An 18368-nucleotide genomic window follows, 5' to 3' on the forward strand; every position below is an offset into this window, starting at 1 on the left:
CTTGCTGACAAAGTGGGTGCTGTTGTCGTCTGGCATACTGACGTCTACTTTGCAGAGGTTGAGCGCCAACTCTCAGATACTTCCTCCTACCTCCCCCAAGACCATGCCCAGACCACTGAACATCAAACCATTGAGTCGGATTCTCTCAGCCCGGGGCCGGGCCAGAAAATCCCCGCGACCGGTGCGAATCGCGCCACCCCGATGGCACTCGATTCTCCGCAGAGCATTTAAGTCAGCATTTAATGCAAATCCCTCACTGCACACTGTGATGTCGTGTAGAGTCACCATCCTGAATCTAACTGTGTCTCGCTTGGTTATTTCAGAACAAATTTATCAGTTAACTGTATTATTATTGTTCCGGAGCCTCAAGCCAGTTAAGGACAGCAGATTTTCTTTCCTAAAAGATATTAGCAGTGGGCCTGTGTAGGGTCTTTCAGAGGGTGGGTGCAGACACGATGGGCCGAATGGCCCCCTTCTGCACTGTACGGATTCTATGATTAGTGAACCAGGTGGATTTTTATGATAATCAGATAGTGATCACATGGTCTCCAATACTGGTCTGGACTTAAACTAATGAATTGAATTTAAATCCTCAGTTGCTGTGGAGTTTGAACTCATGGCTCTTGATCATTAGTTCAGACCTTTGGATGACTGGTTCAATGGCATAACCACAAAGCAGAACACTTGAAGCAAGCAAATGGTACTTTAGAACCTGCCGCATAACTTCCTGGTGACGTATGAAGCTTCAAACAACGACATAGAAAGCACCAGAAATGTGAAAAAGTGTTGCAATCGGCAGAAGAAATCAACTGGCAGTGAACCTGTAAATACCTGATGATTCCCTATAAATAACACTGGTGCAAGGTCTATCCAACTGCTTAATGCGTGTTCAGCTGTATGAACTTATAACGTGTGAAATAGAAAGGCTGGGTGCACTGGCTGACAAGACGTGTGCATGAGGATGCTGAGAGAAGGGTAGAATGGTCGATGTATTGGCTGCGATCTTCTAATCCTCCTTAGGTACGAGGGGATCAGTGGTGATTGGTGAGGTTGTGCTAAAGGACCGCAGAATTGCAAATGGTACATCTTTACTCAAAAAAAGGGCAGAAGGATAAACTCAACAGCTGTCTACCAGTCACTTCCCCCTCAGCTGGGAAAGTTTTCAGAAACAACGGCGGAATCTTCTGCTCTGAAGTCCAGGGGACATGGAAGTGGGGTCAGGGTCACAATCTGGTGAGTACACCACTGACACGGCTCCACAGCTGCTGGTGACTGTGACAGCCAAAGTCTCTGACACTCGGAGGACTGCTGGAGACCGGGCTCTGCTAAGCTTAAAGCAGATGATGAGCCGCTGGAATCAGCCCGAAAAGACCTGCTGGAGATGCAGAGAGAGGGGAACATCAGGGAGAGGGGCCAGAAGCCATACACAGACTGAAGCAAAGGCTGGAGAAGTCTGTCCTTGTTCTGTCTGCTGTCATGGCTCTGACATGCAAGCACTTGGCCACTTTCATTGAAAGAGTGGCTGTCGCCTTGGAGATGCAGCTTCAGCAGAACACACTGTTGCTGCTGGATACACGCACAGAGGAGCACTTCATCGCTCTAAGCATTGGTTGAAGGTTAGCTACTGCTGCAATGCACCAATTCTTAGGTCAGAGAGCGACTCCCTCTCGGTGGAGAAGTTACCACCTCTCTCCTAGCATCAGTTCTGCCTGCCATCATTCAAATTCGCAAACCGCCGCCACAAATCACTGGCTGACACCTCGCACCCTCCCCACATCCAATCTTTGTGCTTGTTCCTCAGCACCCCCTGGCACCCACCAACCCCTTCATGTCCAGTCATGGGGTTCACACATACCAGCTGCCATAGACCCCGATCCATCAAGCGTGTGGCTGACAAAGCCCTCTCTATGGGACTAGGTATCTTCCTCCTCCGCGGGGTGTCAAATCCGCAGGTTTGGAGATTCCGGAGCACAGCCATTAATAGGATGTGAATGGGTCAACTTGACTCATTTGCTTCCTCCTGCAGACTCTATGTCATTGTCAGCGGGGAACCGGAGCATCCGAATGGGATTGGCGCTTGGTGCCAATTCCATTTTGTGCCCGCTGCTGGATTCTCCACCGCATCGGGAACTGCACTACTGGTGGGCAGGCAGCAGAGAATACAGCCCGTTGTTTCAGGGCTGAGGGACTGAAGCTCCACACAGGTTTCCCAACCGTAGAAAACCAGAGGCTGCCCTGAATGTCTGGCGGAAGCTGTGGTGATTGGCATTTCTTGGTGATTTGTGATTTGGAGCTAACATGCAGGTGTAGGCAGTAATTAAGGAGGCGACGGTCAAATTAACCTTGACTGCAAGAGGAATTTGAGTGTGGGATTAAAGAGGTGTGTATTTGGCTGAAGCCTTTCTCAAACCTCACACGGAGATTTGTGTGGGCTGCGAGTGTCCTTGTCAAGGCTGACAGTTGACTCACATCAAGGGTTTACAACCACAGTGCATTGGATATTATTTGTGTTTTTAGTGCACAAGGAAAGAAAGTGGATTGGCCTGCGTGTTGGACCATACCGAGGACTGTGAGGCGAGCCATGCGAAGCATCAGCAGCTCTAACATGGATCTGCAGGATCCATGCAGGAAAGATGTTTACCTTGGCTGGGGTGTCACACCACTGCTAAGACTATCTAAGTACGAAGTCTTACAACACCAGGTTAAAGTCCAACAGGTTTGTTTCGATGTCACTAGCTTTCGGAGCGCTGCTCCTTCCTCAGGTGAGCAGCGCTCCGAAAGAGCAGCGCTCCGAAAGCTAGTGACATCGAAACAAACCTGTTGGACTTTAACCTGGTGTTGTAAGACTTCGTACTGTGCTCACCCCTGTCCAACGCCAGCATCTCCACATCAAGACTATCTAAGGCTGAGACTTGTCAGTGCCTCTGTGATTGGAGGATCGCGAATTGTTGCCCATCAACAGCCCAGAGTGCAGTTGAGGCACTTGTAGAGAGTGGATTACAAAGTAACATCGAACATATTGGCTTGATAAAGATGCCAGGGGGTATATGGGTTTACAACAGGCAAGTGGTGACTGGGGGGGGGGGGGGGCACCAACATGATCTTCCCTCATCAATCTTCATGTAGGGGTGTTGTTCAGGGACCAAATGGTGTTGTCATGTTGCTCCTCCCTGTGAATCCACCTGGGGCAGCACTGCAGCACAGTGATTAGCACTGTTGCTTCACAGCGCCAGGATCCCAGGTTCAATTCCCGGCTGGGTTACTGACTGTGCGGAGTCTGCACATTCTCCCCGTGTCTGTGTGGGTTTCCTCCGGATGCTCCGGTTTCCTCCCACAAGTGCTGATAGGTGAATTGGACATTCTGAATTCCCCCTCCGTGTACCCGAACAGGCGCCGGAATGTGGTGACTAGGGGCTTTTCACAGTAACTTCATTGCAGTGTAAGCCTGCTTATGACAATGAAGATTATTATTATATTATTTTATTGGTTCTGCCTTATGGGAGCAGGTGTCAGGGGAACAAGGTATCCTTGGTGTGTCTCGATTTAATATCACCCCACTTTGTGAGAGGATTCATGAAATCACAATTCTACTTACAGGTTCCTGAGGTTACTGAAGGGTCGTGTGCTGTGCAGGTTCTCATGCACACATTTAGTACTGGGGCTCTGCATTTTAACATCGTTTGGCACATTGAAAGGATCAAATCAACAGCAGGGCAGACAGTAACTAGTGCAAATTAATTCAGCTCTCATAAATCAAGATACATTAGAGAAAAATAATGTCTATAACCATAAAGATGCTGGGGCCCTCCAGCCAGCAAAGGATAGAAAATCAATAAGTTCAACAAATGTCTCAGCAGCTTATACTGTCTGAAATCCAGTAGCTATCAAATCGGCAGGGGCCTGTCTGCAATGTCGTACCCCTGCAATGGCCTCTGCATATGGTTCAGTGACATCCTGGCCCTGATCAACTACATCCTCCTCACTGTCCTCCTCATGGGAGGAGACATTTCCTCCAGCCAGACATTCCCCTGTTGTAGCACGAAGCTGCACATAGTGCAGGAATGATGATTCAGGACATTGTTAATGGTGAGTATTGGAGAGCACTGCCTGAGTGGTGCGAACATCTGAACCTCACCTTTAGGAGGCCTAATGTCTGCTCAGTGCAGAGGTATGTACGGCATTGTAGCTCTCCTCAGTGGTACTCAGCAGACGGCAAACTGGCAGCATCAGCCACTTCTTCCGATGGTATCCTTGGTCCATGAGGAGCCAGCCCTTCAATCACTGAGATCCATCAAAACCGTGTGGCATTTGGGAGTGGGTCATAGTGTAAGCATCGTGAGAGATTCCTGACAACCGAACACAAACATGCAGCATTTCGGGGTAGCAAGGTGGCATAGTGGTTAGCACTACTGCCTCATGTCACCGAGGTCCCAGGTTTGAACCCGGTCCTGGATCACCATCCATTCGGAGTTTGCACATTCTCCCCCTGTCCGCGTGGGTCTCATCCCCACAACCTAAAAAGATGTGCAAGTTCGGTGGATTGGCCATGTTAAATTGCCCCTTAATTGGAAAACAATAATTGGGTACACTAAATGAAAAACATGTGGTTACTTATCAGCTGCATGTTCAAAGAGGGGAAAACCTTTCTACTGATTATTGTGACTGGCTATTTCAGGAAGCTCTCAAGGCCACATGTGTAGTTGCATTGGTGGAAATTCAGAGGAGGTTCACTGGATTAATTCCAGAGATGAGGGCCTGGATTCTCCCTTCTGGGGACTAAGTCCCCACACCTGTCGGAAAACGGGCGGGAATCACTCCGGACTTGTTCTAGAAAGTCCGGGGTGATTCTCTGTCTTCAAATGGGCTAGCAGGGCCCCGGCGTGCATCCTGCAGGCCCGGCTGCCGGCAGGGACCTGCAGTTACGCACACGCGGTTGCACATGCACACGCCAGCCGTGGGTCCGCGCATGTGCGCGCCGGCCATCTTCGCGGCAGCCCCCATGCAACGCGGAGCCCTACAGGGGCCCGGTGCAGAAGAACATAGGCCCCCTGGAATGAGCACGCCTGCCGATCGGTAGCCACGATCGCGGGCCTGGCCACCATGCAGGCCACCCCCCCCCCCCCCCCGGAGTCGGTTCCCCCCGCCTCGTGGGGAACCAACAGGACGTCCACCACAGCCAGAAAGCTGAGGCCCCGCCGGGTGGGACCACATATGAACCACACCGGCGGAACTTGGCGGGCACTCGGCCTGTCGAGCATGGAGAATCGCCGCGGGGGCTGTCATGGTATGCAGACACACACATAATGATATACAGACAAGCAGCTAATGGACACAGAGAACAGGACATGACCAATAAGCAGGCAGGACACTCAGGGGTGGGATCTGACTATAAAAGACACGAGGCACTCACACTCCGCCTCTTTCCACTGATGAACATCTAGAGAGTCAGTCAAGGGTGTTGTTACAATCTCACACCTCCATCACGTGGCTAAGAGCTAATCTGGTTCAGTCAAACAGAGTAACCACACTTAACTTAGCAGAGAGTCGAACTCACAGAGAACTGTGCTGACTGTGCTGTTAGTTCAATAAAAATGATTGAACTAACTCCAAGGTCTGGAGTATCTTTCTGATCTAAGCTGCATCCAGTTGCAGCCCGTGTTAGACCAGTGTACCTGACACGACATGATACCAGGAGACTACTAATTTAAGGTGGCTTGCCTCAGTCCGTTCCGTGATGACCAGAAAATGTATCCAGGCACCATGGAGAAGATTAAGGCTCCTCAACAGCTCAGGACCTCCGGCAATCTCAGTTTCAACTGGAGGGTATTCAAGCAAAAGTTTCTGCTGTACATCGAAGCCTTAGACCTTGAGGGCGCGTCTGATGCAAGAAAGATCGCGCTTCTCCTCTCAAGCGGGTGATTAAGCCATCGAACTCTTCAACTCGTTTAACTTCACCGAAGGCCAGGACAAGACAAAGTTTCAGACCATCCTGGACAAGTTTGATAATTGCTGTGAAGTGGACACCAATTAAATCTTCGAACGCTACATATTCAAACAATGTCTTCAAGGTAAAGATGAATCTTTCAATGCCTTCTTAACTAACCTCCGCCTGCTAGCGCTGTCCTGCAACTTTGGTGATATTGCTGACTCCATGATAAGAGACCAAATCGTGTTTGGAGTTCACTCTGATCCTCTGAGAGAGCAGCTCTTAAAAATCAAGCATATGACCCTGTCAGTCGCGATTGAGACATGTACAATGCATGAGCACGCAAAAAATCGCTCTTCCCAATACAAATTGGCTGAAAATGAGGCACTTGCCTCCCACGAGGCAGTGAGTGTGCAGGCCATCTCCCGGATGCAGCGCCTCAGCATCGAAGACAGCGGCCATCTCGCGCGCTTTTCCCGGAGCCCCACGCATGCGCGATGCGAACGGGATAACAAAGCGACCGACACCCACACTGCGCAGATGCAGACGTCTGCCGACCGCACTGCGCATGTGTGACGACGTACACCGCGTCACGACGCCGACGTCATGACGTGCCCGAACTGTGGCAATGCCCACTTAAAGGAAACTGCCCTGCAAGAGGCAGGCAATTTTTAAACTGTGGGAAGCCTGGACACTACACAGCCTTGTGCAGGTCTGCACCACCAGTCAGAGGCCAGCGCTCCCAATTCCGACGACAGTGCGTCCAGAATGTGCAACGACGATTACAGGATTCTGATCCTGGCAGTACAACGGATCCAGAGGACGAGTGCCTGGAGTTCGCCTACCGAGTGGGCATCATTACCACACGTGAACATGCCACACCTAACTCATCTCGCATTCAGTCGATCCTCGCTGTGGATTCGGAGGACGAATGGCGTGCGGTGACGCAGGTCAACCGTTGCTCCATCCAGTTCAAGCTGGACACAGGTGCTTCTGCCAAACTCCTCTCACAGGCAGACTTCAAACGCATCAACGGATCTTCAAACTGGCATTGACGACATCCTCGCTCAGTATCCAGATGTGTTTGAGGGGATGGGCACTTTGCCATATCGGTACAAGATCCTACTGCAACCTGATGCCAAGCCAGTGGTCCATGCACCGCACCTAGTCCCAGCTCCGCTAAAGGAGCGCCTGAAGGAACAGCTCAAGGAGCTGCAGCAGCAGGGGATCATTTCCAGGGTAACCGAATCGACTGACTGGGTCATTTTGATGGTGGTGGTTAAAAAAAACCTCTGGAGACCTGCGCATCTGCATTGATCCCAAGTGTCTCAACCAGAATATAATGCGTGAACAGTACCCCATCCCGAAGCGGGGGGGAACTCACCAGTGAGATGGCACATGCACGGTTTTTCACGAAGTTAGATGCGTCACATGGATTCTGGCAAATCCAGCTGGATGAGTCCAGCAGAAGGCTCTGCACCTTCAACAAATCGTTTGGCAGGTATTGCTATAACCGTATGCCGTTCGACATTGTCTCGGCATTGGAGATATTTAATCGCATCATGGAGCAGATGATGGAGGGCATTGAAGGGGTTCGTGTGTACGTGGATGATGTCATCATATGGTCCATGACCCCTGAGGAGCATGTTTCCCGTCTCCAGCAGGTATTCCGCTGTGTCCACGCCAATGGCCTGAAGCTGAACAGGGCCAAATGTTGCTTTGGCATGTCGACACTCAAGTTCCTAGGAGACCAGATCTCTCAGCAGGGCGTGGGCCCGGACACAGACAAGGTCAAGGCCATCGCAGCCATGAAGGTCCCGGAAGACAAGAAGGCGGTATTGCGCTTCCTGGGCATGGTTAATTTTCTGGGAAAGTTCATCCCAAACATGGCCTCACACACCACGGCCCTACGAAACCTAGTGAAGAAGTCCACTGCCTTCGAGTGGAAGGCAGCCCATCAGGCAGAGTGGTTGGAGCTGAAAGCCGAGAAGGAATGCCTGGGCCTTCTCACTGGCATTTCCAAGTTCCACGACTATGTCTACGGCCTGCCGACATTCACAGTCGAGACGGATCACAGGCCCCTGGTCCACATTATCCACAAGGACCTTAATGACATGACGCCTCGGTTGCAGCGCATCCTCCTTGTGATGAACGGTTACTGCCTTATCATCATGTAAGGTGATGTCCCCTTTAAGACCAGGCTTGGAACCCTGGGGACTCTGCCTCTGGCTCCGCCCATCTGGGAGCCATACATAAAGGCCTGCCTCATGGTCTGTATAGCAGTCACCCTCGATCAAACTCGGCCAAAACACCTGCAGAACTCCATGATGCAGGTCCAGGTCAACGGGCACGACACTGCATGCCTCTTCGACTCCGGGAGCACGGAGAGCTTTATCCACCCTGAAACGGTAAGGCGCTGCTCCCTATGCACCCATCCCACATCCCAAACCATAGCCCTCGCATCTGGGTCCCACTAGGTACAAATCACGGGGTACTGTATTGCGGATCTCTCGATCCAGGGTGCCAAATACACCCGTTTCAAATTTTATATCCTCCCTCACCTCTGTGTCCCCCTGCTGCTCGGACTGGATTTCCAGTGCAGCCACCGAAGCCTGACACTGAAGTTCGGCGGACCCTTGCCCCCCCTCACGGTGTGCTGCCTTGCGACACTGAAAGTCGCACCCCCCTCGCTATTCGCTAACCTCACTCCCGACTGTAAGCCCGTCGCCACCAGGAGCAGGCGCTACAGTGCCCAAGATATGGCTTTTATCAAGTCAGAGGTCCAGCGTTTACTGGGAGAGGGGGTCATCGAGGCTAGCAACAGCCCTTGGAGAGCGCAAGTGGTGGTAGTCCGGTCCGGGGAGAAGAAACGGATGGTCGTGGATTAAAGCCAGACCATAAACCGATTCACGCAGCTTGATGCGTACCCCCTTCCTCGCATCGCGGAAATGGTAAATTGGATCGCCCAATACCGAGTCTTTTCCACGGTCGACCTCAAATCTGCCTACCACCAGCTCCCCATCCGACCAAAAGACCGCCCCTATACTGCCTTCGAAGCAGCCGGCCGGCTCTTCCACTTCCTCAGGGTCCCCTTTGGTGTCACAAATGGGGTCTCCGTCTTTCAAAGGGCGATGGACCAAATGGTGGACCAGTACGGTTTGCGGGCTACATACCCGTACTTGGACAATGTCACCATCTGCGGCCATGATCAGCAGGACCATGACGCTAACCTCAAAAAGTTCCTCCAGACCGCCCGAGCCCTTAACCTGACCTATAACGAGGGCAAATGCGTTTTCCACACCACCCGGCTGGCCATCCTCGGCTATGTCCCGACCCCGACCGCATGCGCCCCCTTAAGGAACTCCCTCTCCCCCGCAGCCTCAAGGCCCTCAAACGGTGCTTGGGGCTTTTCTCCTATTACGCCCAGTGGGTCCCCAAGTATGCGGACAAAGCCCGCCCACTCCTAAAGACCACCACTTTTCCCCTCTCGGCTGAGGCTCAATTGGCCTTCAACCGCATCAAGGCCGACATCATCAAGGCCGCCATGCACGCGGTGGACGAAACCATCCCTTTCCAGGTAGAGAGCGATGCATCAGACATCGCCCTGGCTGCTACCCTCAATCAAGGAGGCAGACCAGTAGCGTTCTTCTCCCGAACCCTCACCGCCTCCGAGATTCGACACTCTGCAGTCGAAAAGGAGGCACAAGCCATTGTGGAGGCTGTGCGGCGCTGGAGACACTACCTCGCCGGTAGGAGGTTTACCCTCGTCACCGACCAATGGTCGGTCGCCTATATGTTCGATAACACGCAACGGGGCAAAATAAAAAACGATAAAATTTTGAGGTGGAGGATCGAACTCTCCATCTACTTGTACGATATCAAGTATCGTCCAGGGGAGCTCAACGAGCCCCCAGATGCCCTGTCCCGCGGCACATGCGCCAACGCGCAGGAGGACCGCCTGCAAGCCATCCACAATGACCTCTGCCACCCGGGGGTTACCCGGCTCGTCCATTTCATCAAGTCCCGCAACCTACCTTACTCAACCAAGGAGGTCAAGGCCATGGTCAGGGCCTGCCAGGTCTGTGCGGAGTGCAAACCGCACTTCTATCGGCCAGACAAGGTTCGGCTCGTGAAGGCCTCGACTGAGCGACTGAGCGTGGACTTCAAGGGGCCCCTCCCGTCCACCAACCGTTATGCCTATTTCCTCACCGTGATCGATGAGTTCTCCCGTTTCCCATTCGCCATTCCCTGCACCGACATGACCTCAGCCACGGTGATTAAGGCACTGCACAGCATCTTCACCCTGTTCGGTTTCCCTGCTTATATCCACAGCGACCGGGGTACATCGTTCATGATCGATGAACTGCGTCAGTATCTGCTCAGCAAAGGCATCGCCTCGAACAGAACGACCAGCTATAACCCACGGGGAAACGGGCAGGTGGAGAGGGAGAACGCGACCGTGTGGAAGGCTGTCCTTCTGGCCCTGCGGTCGAGAAATCTCCCAACCACCCGCTGGCAGGAGGTCCTACCCGATGCCCTACACTCCATTAGGTCACTCCTCTGCACGGCCACAAATGAGACCCCTCATGAGCGATTGTTTCTCTTCCCCAGGAAGTCTACCTCTGGGGTCTCACTTCCACCTTGGCTGACGGTTCCGGGACCTGTTCTTCTCCGGAGGCACGCGAGGAGCCATAAAACGGACCCCCTAGTTGAAAAGGTCCGACTGCTCCACGCCAACCCCAGTTACGCCTACGTGGAGTACTCCGATGGCAGGCAAGATACGGTTTCCCTCCGGGATCTGGCGCCCGCTGGATCCTCCACCACAGACGCCGCTTCCCGCGCCGCTCCCCTGCAGGACCCGTCGCCCCCTACAACACACCCCCTTCCGGCCCTACCACCCGTTGGTGAGCTCCTACCGTGCACACACCCCTTTACACACCCCGCCGGCGCCGGCTCCGCTACCCCGGCCCTGCCTAGTTCCTCTGCCCCGACCCGGACCGAAGCTCCGACTGCTGTGCTCCCGGATGTGCCCTCAACCGGGATGTCCGTGCCCGCCGCACCACCGCCTGAACTGAGGAGATCGAGGAGGACGATCCGGCCGCCGAGACGGATGGACCTATGATGGCACTTCACCCCCGCCGGACTCCTTTTTAAACAGGGGGTGAATGTGATGAACGGTTACTGCCTTATCATCATGTAAGGTGATGTCCCCTTTAAGACCAGGCTTGGAACCCTGGGGACTCCGCCTCTGGCTCCGCCCATCTGGGAGCCATACATAAAGGCCTGCCTCATGGTCTGTATAGCAGTTAGCTCTCGTCCAAATCTGTAGCATAGTTATTAGCCTAATAAAGCCTTCTTTACAGTTTAATCTCTAAGCATCATTATTGAGGGTACCTCACTCCTCAAACTCAGAAGGTACGACTTTGACCTGGTCTACACGCCTGGCAAGGAGCTCATCAATGCCGACTGTCCCGCTCCATCACCATGCCTCGTGAACCACTGAACGTCATCCGGCAAATTGAGTCACAGGTTGAGTCACAGTTGCAGCTGTGTGCTAGCACCCTCCCAGCATCTGATGAGAAGGTGATTCGTATCCGTGAGTATACAGCCAAAGACCCCCTCTTGCAGCATGTGATGCAACACCTAGCCAATGGCTGGCAAAAAGGGGAGAACCCTCAATTTTTCATTGTAAAGGATGACCTGACGGTCGTTGATGGTATCCTCCTCAAACTGGACCGGTTTGTAATTCCACACAGTCTCCAGAGCTTGGTGCTCCGTCAAATCCATTAGGACCACCTGGGTGTGGAAAAGTGCAGACGCAGTGTTGTGGGTCAGGGTTTAGAGAACCCCAAAGTTTAAAACAAAACAATGTTTATACTATGAACTAAAATTAACCTTTTTGAAACAAACAGTGAATATCTTAGCAACCAGTAAATCAAATACACCCCCCAAAGAATACAACACTAAGTAATCTGTATGCTGTCCTTTTAACATCCAAAAGACTTACCAAACCTTCAAACAGAGCACATTCAAGACTGAAAACATTTATAATTCTTCTGAATTCACCAAATGATCCATAGATAGTCTTTTGATGGCAGAGATCAACAGCAGTGGAACTCACTTTTAACTTCAGATTCAGCTCACTGAAAAACACAGATACACCCAGGCTTTCTCAAACTGAAACTAAATAGCAGATGTGGAGCTCAGCTCCACCCATACTCTGACATCACTCCAATAACATGAGCGGCTCCATTTCTTAAAGGTACATTTCTTAAACACCCACCTCTTAAAGGGTACTCTCACATGACAGCAGAGCCAGGCAGGCTGTTTACTGGCCCGGGGTCAGCCAGGACATCGCAAACATGGTCTTGAACTGTGCTACCTGCCGGCGGTTCCAGCCAGTGCAGAGCAAGGAGATGCTCCAACAGCATGAAATAGAAACCTCTCCGTGGTCCAAAGTTGGCCTCTTTCTTGCAAATGGTCGTGATTACGTGTTAATCATAGATTACTTTTCTAATTACCCTGAAGTCGTGAAGCTCTCAGACCTCACATCTCGGACTGTCATCAAGGCCTGTGAGGAGACATTCTCCAGGCATGGTATCCCACTCACTGTCATGAGTGACAATGGGCTGTGCTTCAGCGGCCATGAATGGTCTCTGTTTGCCCAGTCGTATCAGTTCAAACACGTCACTTCCAGCCCACACTCTGCAGTCAAATGGAAAAGCTGAGAAAGGGGTGCACATAGGGAAGCAGCTCATCTGCAAGGCCGCAGATTCTGCGTCTGACATTCACCTTATGCTGCTCAGGGTGACTCCACTGTCCACTGGCATGTCGCCGGCTCAACTCCTGATGAACAGGGACCTGCGAACGACACTTCCAGCCATACACGTGCCCAACCTGTATCACCTCCCGGTGCAGCAGAAGGTGCAGCAACTCCGAGACTGGCAAAAACAGGGCTATGAGGCTCATGCCACCGATTTGCCCGTGTTATCCCCGGCAGACACTGTTCGGGTCAAGATCGACAGATCACTGTTCGACAGGCTGCCCCCCGCTCGTATGTTGTGCGTCTGGCTGATGGTTCTGTTGTGCGACGAAACAGATGGGCACTGCGCAAAGTTGCCTGCCCGCAACTACATTCTTCTCCGTTTCCTTCTGTTATTTTGCCACCTCCTGATACCTCGACTTACGAGGCCACCAGTCAGGCTTCAATCCCGCCCATCAAGGCGCTGTCGCCCCCACCACCACCTCTCCGGCGGTCAACCAGGATCAGACGCAAGACACAGAGACTGGACTTATGAACATTTGTTCTGTTTGCTATCATAGAATTTTTTTTACAGTGCAGAAGGAGGCCATTTGGCCCATCGAGTCTGCACCGGCTCTTGGAAAGAGCACCCTACCCAAGGTCAACACCTCCACCCTATCCCCATAACCCAGTAACCCCACCCAACACTAAGGGCAATTTTGGACACTAAGAGCAATGTATCATGGCCAATCCACCTAACCTGCACATCTTTGGACTGTGGGAGGAAACCGGAGAACCCGGAGGAAACCCATGAACACACGGGGAGGACGTGCAAACTCCGCACAGACAGTGATCCAAGCCGGAATCGAACCTGGGACCCTGGAGCTTTGAAGCAATTGTGCTATCCACAATTCTACCGTGCTGCCCGTGCTATGTTCTGTGATCGCGCATTAGACAGCTGTTTTCACATGTACATATGTTCACATCCATTGCATGTATATATGTTAATATTGGCCTATTCTTGTAAATACGTTCACATATGTCATCTCAACATAAAAAAAAGGGGAGATGGCATGATATGCAGATTCACATATAATGATATACAGACAAGCAGCTAATGGACACAGAGAACAGGACATGACCAATAAGCAGGCAGGACACTCAGGGGTGAGATCTGACTATAAAAGACACGAGGCACTCACGCTCCGCCTCTTTCCACTGATGAACATCTAGAGAGTCAGTCAAGGGTGTTGTTACAATCTCACACCTCCATCACGTGGCTAAGAGCTAGTCTGGTTCAGTCAGACAGAGTAACCACACTTAACTTAGCAGAGAGTCGAACTCACAGAGAACTGTGCTAACTGTGTAAAAATGATTGAACTAACTTCAAGGTCTGGAGTATCTTTCTGATCTAAACTGCATCCAGTTGCAGCCTGTGTTAGACCAGTGTACCTATCCCGACCGGCGCCGTGTCGATCGCATGCGCGCAACTGGCGTGCCGGCGTGGGAGCCTATTTTGGGTAATTCTCCACACCCGCGCTGAGCGCGATTTTGGTGCGAAGCGTCAGAAAATCCCGCCTGAGCGGTTTGCCTTATGAAAGCATATTGATCAGTTTAGGCTTATACTCTCTTGAGTTTAGGAGAATGAAAAGAGATCTAATTGAGGTGTATCAGATGATAAAAGGTATAGACAAAGGAGGCATAGAGTGGAAGACTTGCTGGCCCCAATTGGAGTATGATGTCCAGCTCTGGGCACTGCACTTTCAAAATGAAGCAAAGGCTTTCAAGAGGGTGTGGAAAGGATTTAGGAGAATAATTCTAGAGATGAGAGACTTTGGTTATGCAGATAGATTGGAGAAATTGGGAATGTTCTCCTTCAAGAAGGTTGAAAAGAGATTACATCGGCATGTTCAAAATTAGGAAGGGCCCAGAGAAAGTAGATCAACTGCTCCCATTGGCGCAAGTGTCAAGAATCAGCCAACATAGGTGGAAAATGGTTGCAAAAATAACCAAAGGTGACACAAAAAATAAAAACTTAGAAAGACTTGCATTTATAAATTGCTGTTCATGATATCTCAAAGCACGTTGCAGTCAATGAATTACTTTTAAAAATGCAATCACTGTTGTAATGTTGGAACTACGGCAACCAATATACGCACAACAAACTCCCACAAGAAGCAACGTTATAATTACCAAGTAATCTGTTTTTTGTGATGTTGATTAAGTAATAAATATTGACCAGGACACAGGGATAACTCCCTGCACTTCTTTGAATTAATGCCATGGGGTAGATATATGTGATCTCGGTTCAATGTTCCATTTGAAATACAGTACTTTTGACTTGTAAATTAGAATTTGCAGAAATCTGTTCAGCCTTGCCGCCTGAGATCCCAAAGAAAGGTGCACCCTCAGCACTGCACCGGTGTACCAGCTTAGATTTTTGTACCCAAGCTCAGGAGTGGGATGTGAACCCAAAACATTGCAATTCTACCAACTCAGTCATGGCTGAAACTATGTGAGGAAAACCTTGTTCACATAATGGGTGTTTAGTATATGGAAAGTGCTGCCTGAGAGTGTGGTAGAGGCAGGTTCAATCGTGGTTTCCCAAAGGATAAACACCAACATTTTTGCAGGGCTAAGGGAGGAAGGGTAAGGCTTTGGGACTAACTGCATGATTCCTGCAATGATATAGCAGGGATTTGACAGGCTAAATGGCTTCCTTCTGCATTGAGTATAAAAACTGGCAAGTCATGCTACAGAGTATATAAAAACTGGTAAGTCATGCTATAATTGTATAGAACCTTGGGAAGGCCGCATTTGGAATATTGCACACAATTCTGGTCGCCACACTACCAGAAGGATGTGGAGGGTTTGGAGAGGGTGCAGAGGAGGTTTACCAGGATATTGCCTGGTATGGAGGGTGTTAGCTATACGGAGAGGCTGAATATACTCAGGCTGTTTTCAGTAGAACGACAGAGGTTAATTGGTGACCTGATAGAGATCTACTAGATTATGAGGAGCATGGATAGAGTGGATGGGTAGGCATTCTTCCCCAAGGTGGCGGGGTCAGTCACCAGGGGGCATAGGTTTAAGGTCCGTGGGGCAAAGTTTAGAGGAGAATTCATTACCACAAGGAGTAGTTGATGCTAATACTTTGAATATATTCAAGAGGCGGCTGGATATAGCACTTGGGGAGAATGGGATCAAAGGCTATGGGGAGAAAGCAGGATTAGACTATTGTGTTGGATGATCAGCCATGATCGTGATGAATGGCGGAGCAGGCTCGAAGGACCAAAAGGCCTCCTCCTGCTCCTATCTTCTATGTATCTATGTGCGAGGCAGGTTTTTTACACAGAGGGTGGTGAGTGCCTGGAATGCATTGCCAGGGAAGGTTGTGGAAGCAGATACATTACCGGTGTTCAAAAGTCATCTTGACAAATACATGGATAGCATGGGTATAGAGGGATACGGCACAAGGAAGTGTTGAGGGATTTGGCCAAGGGTGGTATCATGACCGGTACAGGCTTGGAGGGCTATGGGCTATGTTCCTGTGCTGTATTGTACTTTGTTCTTTGCACCATTTTATGATGCTTCCATGATTCTTAGAGAGGGTGTCAGTTGGAGCACAGAGCTAACATTAAATTAACACTACACTCTGATTGACATTATGGTCTGTCTGTTTTTCACACCCTGCATACCCAAACAAAAAGGTGTGACTGATCCTAGTTACTCACCTGATGGTCTCATGAAACCCAAAAGAATTTTCCCATACATTTTTTCAGGATCCAGGTGAGAAGTGACTGGAATACATAGAGCTGTGAGAAGCCTATTACTGAAGGGAATGTGAAAGGGTTCCACCCAGGTGAGGGATTTGAAAGTACTCGATCCCTTTGAGGAGTCTGACGAGAAACCCATTAATATCAGTTACCTGGAGGAACTCTACCATCTTTAAGGATAAAGCATTTCCACATTCTGATGTGCTATTAGCTGCATGAAAGGTGAAATTGCTTTAGCAGGCTGAGTTAACAGATCAACTTACAGTGCAATGGAATACCTTAAAACATCAATTGGCAAACAATTAACCGATTGTTACTTTGAGCCACTCATATCTTTTACAAGGAGATTAAAGGTTTTATTTTCTCTGGTGGAGATCAAGGAACAATAAACTGAGCACAGGCAGGGCACCCCTGCCTGACTGAGGTGATATGATAGACCCAGCTGCACCATCCCCCATTCAGTTTATTTGATGTGATGGTAGAATTTTTCATCGTTATGGATTGCAGCAATTCTAATGATGTGGCTTCATATCAGCCTGTATCTTCTCCTGACAGTTGTTGGTCGCAATTTTTATTAAAGAGCAGCATACAGGGTGACCCTTTCATACATTGATTAGATATGTTTATTTGTGTACATCATAGTCGGTTTTCTGTTTATTATTTAGAATGATAAGGTTAGTCTTGTTTTAATTTCTACTTTTTTTCGTTCTCTTTCTCAGGTGATCAGTCTTCCTCCAATGGCAATCAGCATGTCGCCGGCCCAACTCCTGATGAACAGGGACCTGCGGACGACGCTTCCAGCCATACACCTGCCCAACCTGGATCACCTCCCAGTGCTGCAGAAGATGCAGCAGCTCAGAGACCATCAAAAGCAGGGCTATGATGCCCATGCCACCGATCTGGCCGTGCTATCTCAGGCAGACACTGTCAGGATCAAGATACCGGATGGTGGGTGGTCTGCCCTGGCTGTCGGTGTTCGACAGGCTGCTCTTATGCTGTACATATGGCTGATGGCTCCATCATGCAAAGGAATCGAAGGGCGCTGCGCAAAGTTGCCTGCCTGCAACCACTTACTCCTCCATTTTCATATGTTGAATTGCCACCTCATACCTCGCACCACGAGGCCACCAGTCAGGCTTCCATCCCGCCTGTCAAGGTGCCATTGTCCCCTCCGCCATCTCTCCGGCGGTCGACCAGGATCAGACGCAAGCCTCAGAGACTGGACCTGTGAACGTTTGTTTTGTTTGCTCTGTTTTGTTGTCCTCCATCAGTCACGTTAGACAGACTCATTCACATGTAAATGCATTCACATACGCCAACAAAACATTTTAAAAAAGGGGAGATGTCATGATATGCAAACATGCAGCTAATGAACACATAGAATAGGACACGACCAATGAGCAGTCAGGACACTCAGGGATGGTATCTCACTATAAAAGGGATGAGGCACTCTTTCCACAGACCAACATCTACAGAGTGAGACAGGGTGTATCCTCAGCATCACACCCCAGCACGTGGCTTAGAGCAAGGCTGGTTCAGTTAGACTGAGTTACTACATTTGGATTAGCAGAGAGTCGAACTCATTGAGAACTGTGCTGATAGTTCAATAAAACACATTGAACTCACTTCAAAGTCTGGAGCATCTTTTACTCAAAACTGCATCAAGTGGCAGCTTGTGTTATTCCAAATTACATAACACACCAGCAGGGAGAAAGTGCAGACTTCACACAGTCACCCGAGGCCGGAATTGATCCCCGGACCCTGGAGCTGTGAGGCAGCAGTGCTAACCACAGTGCCCTTGTTTGTACAATGGAGTCCGAAAGATGTTTGGGGTACTCTCTTGTGTTGATTACCTGCTCCATTAGGCTAATTACTTTCACATTCGAATGCATATTGCAGTTTTTCTGCACCATCTGTTATTTAA

General features: G+C 50.2%; 1 long non-coding RNA gene across 1 annotated transcript; it reads left to right on the forward strand.

The window, feature by feature from the left end:
* The first annotated feature begins 829 nt into the window (after nt 1-829).
* Nucleotides 830-18070, forward strand: LOC140391606 (uncharacterized). Its single transcript, XR_011935131.1, has 2 exons — nt 830-1020; nt 17164-18070. It is a non-coding gene; the product is annotated as an uncharacterized lncRNA (long non-coding RNA).
* Nucleotides 18071-18368: the final 298 nt, after the last annotated feature.

The sequence above is a fragment of the Scyliorhinus torazame genome, chromosome 15 (genome assembly GCF_047496885.1).
Source record: "Scyliorhinus torazame isolate Kashiwa2021f chromosome 15, sScyTor2.1, whole genome shotgun sequence".
Taxonomy (NCBI): domain Eukaryota; kingdom Metazoa; phylum Chordata; class Chondrichthyes; order Carcharhiniformes; family Scyliorhinidae; genus Scyliorhinus; species Scyliorhinus torazame.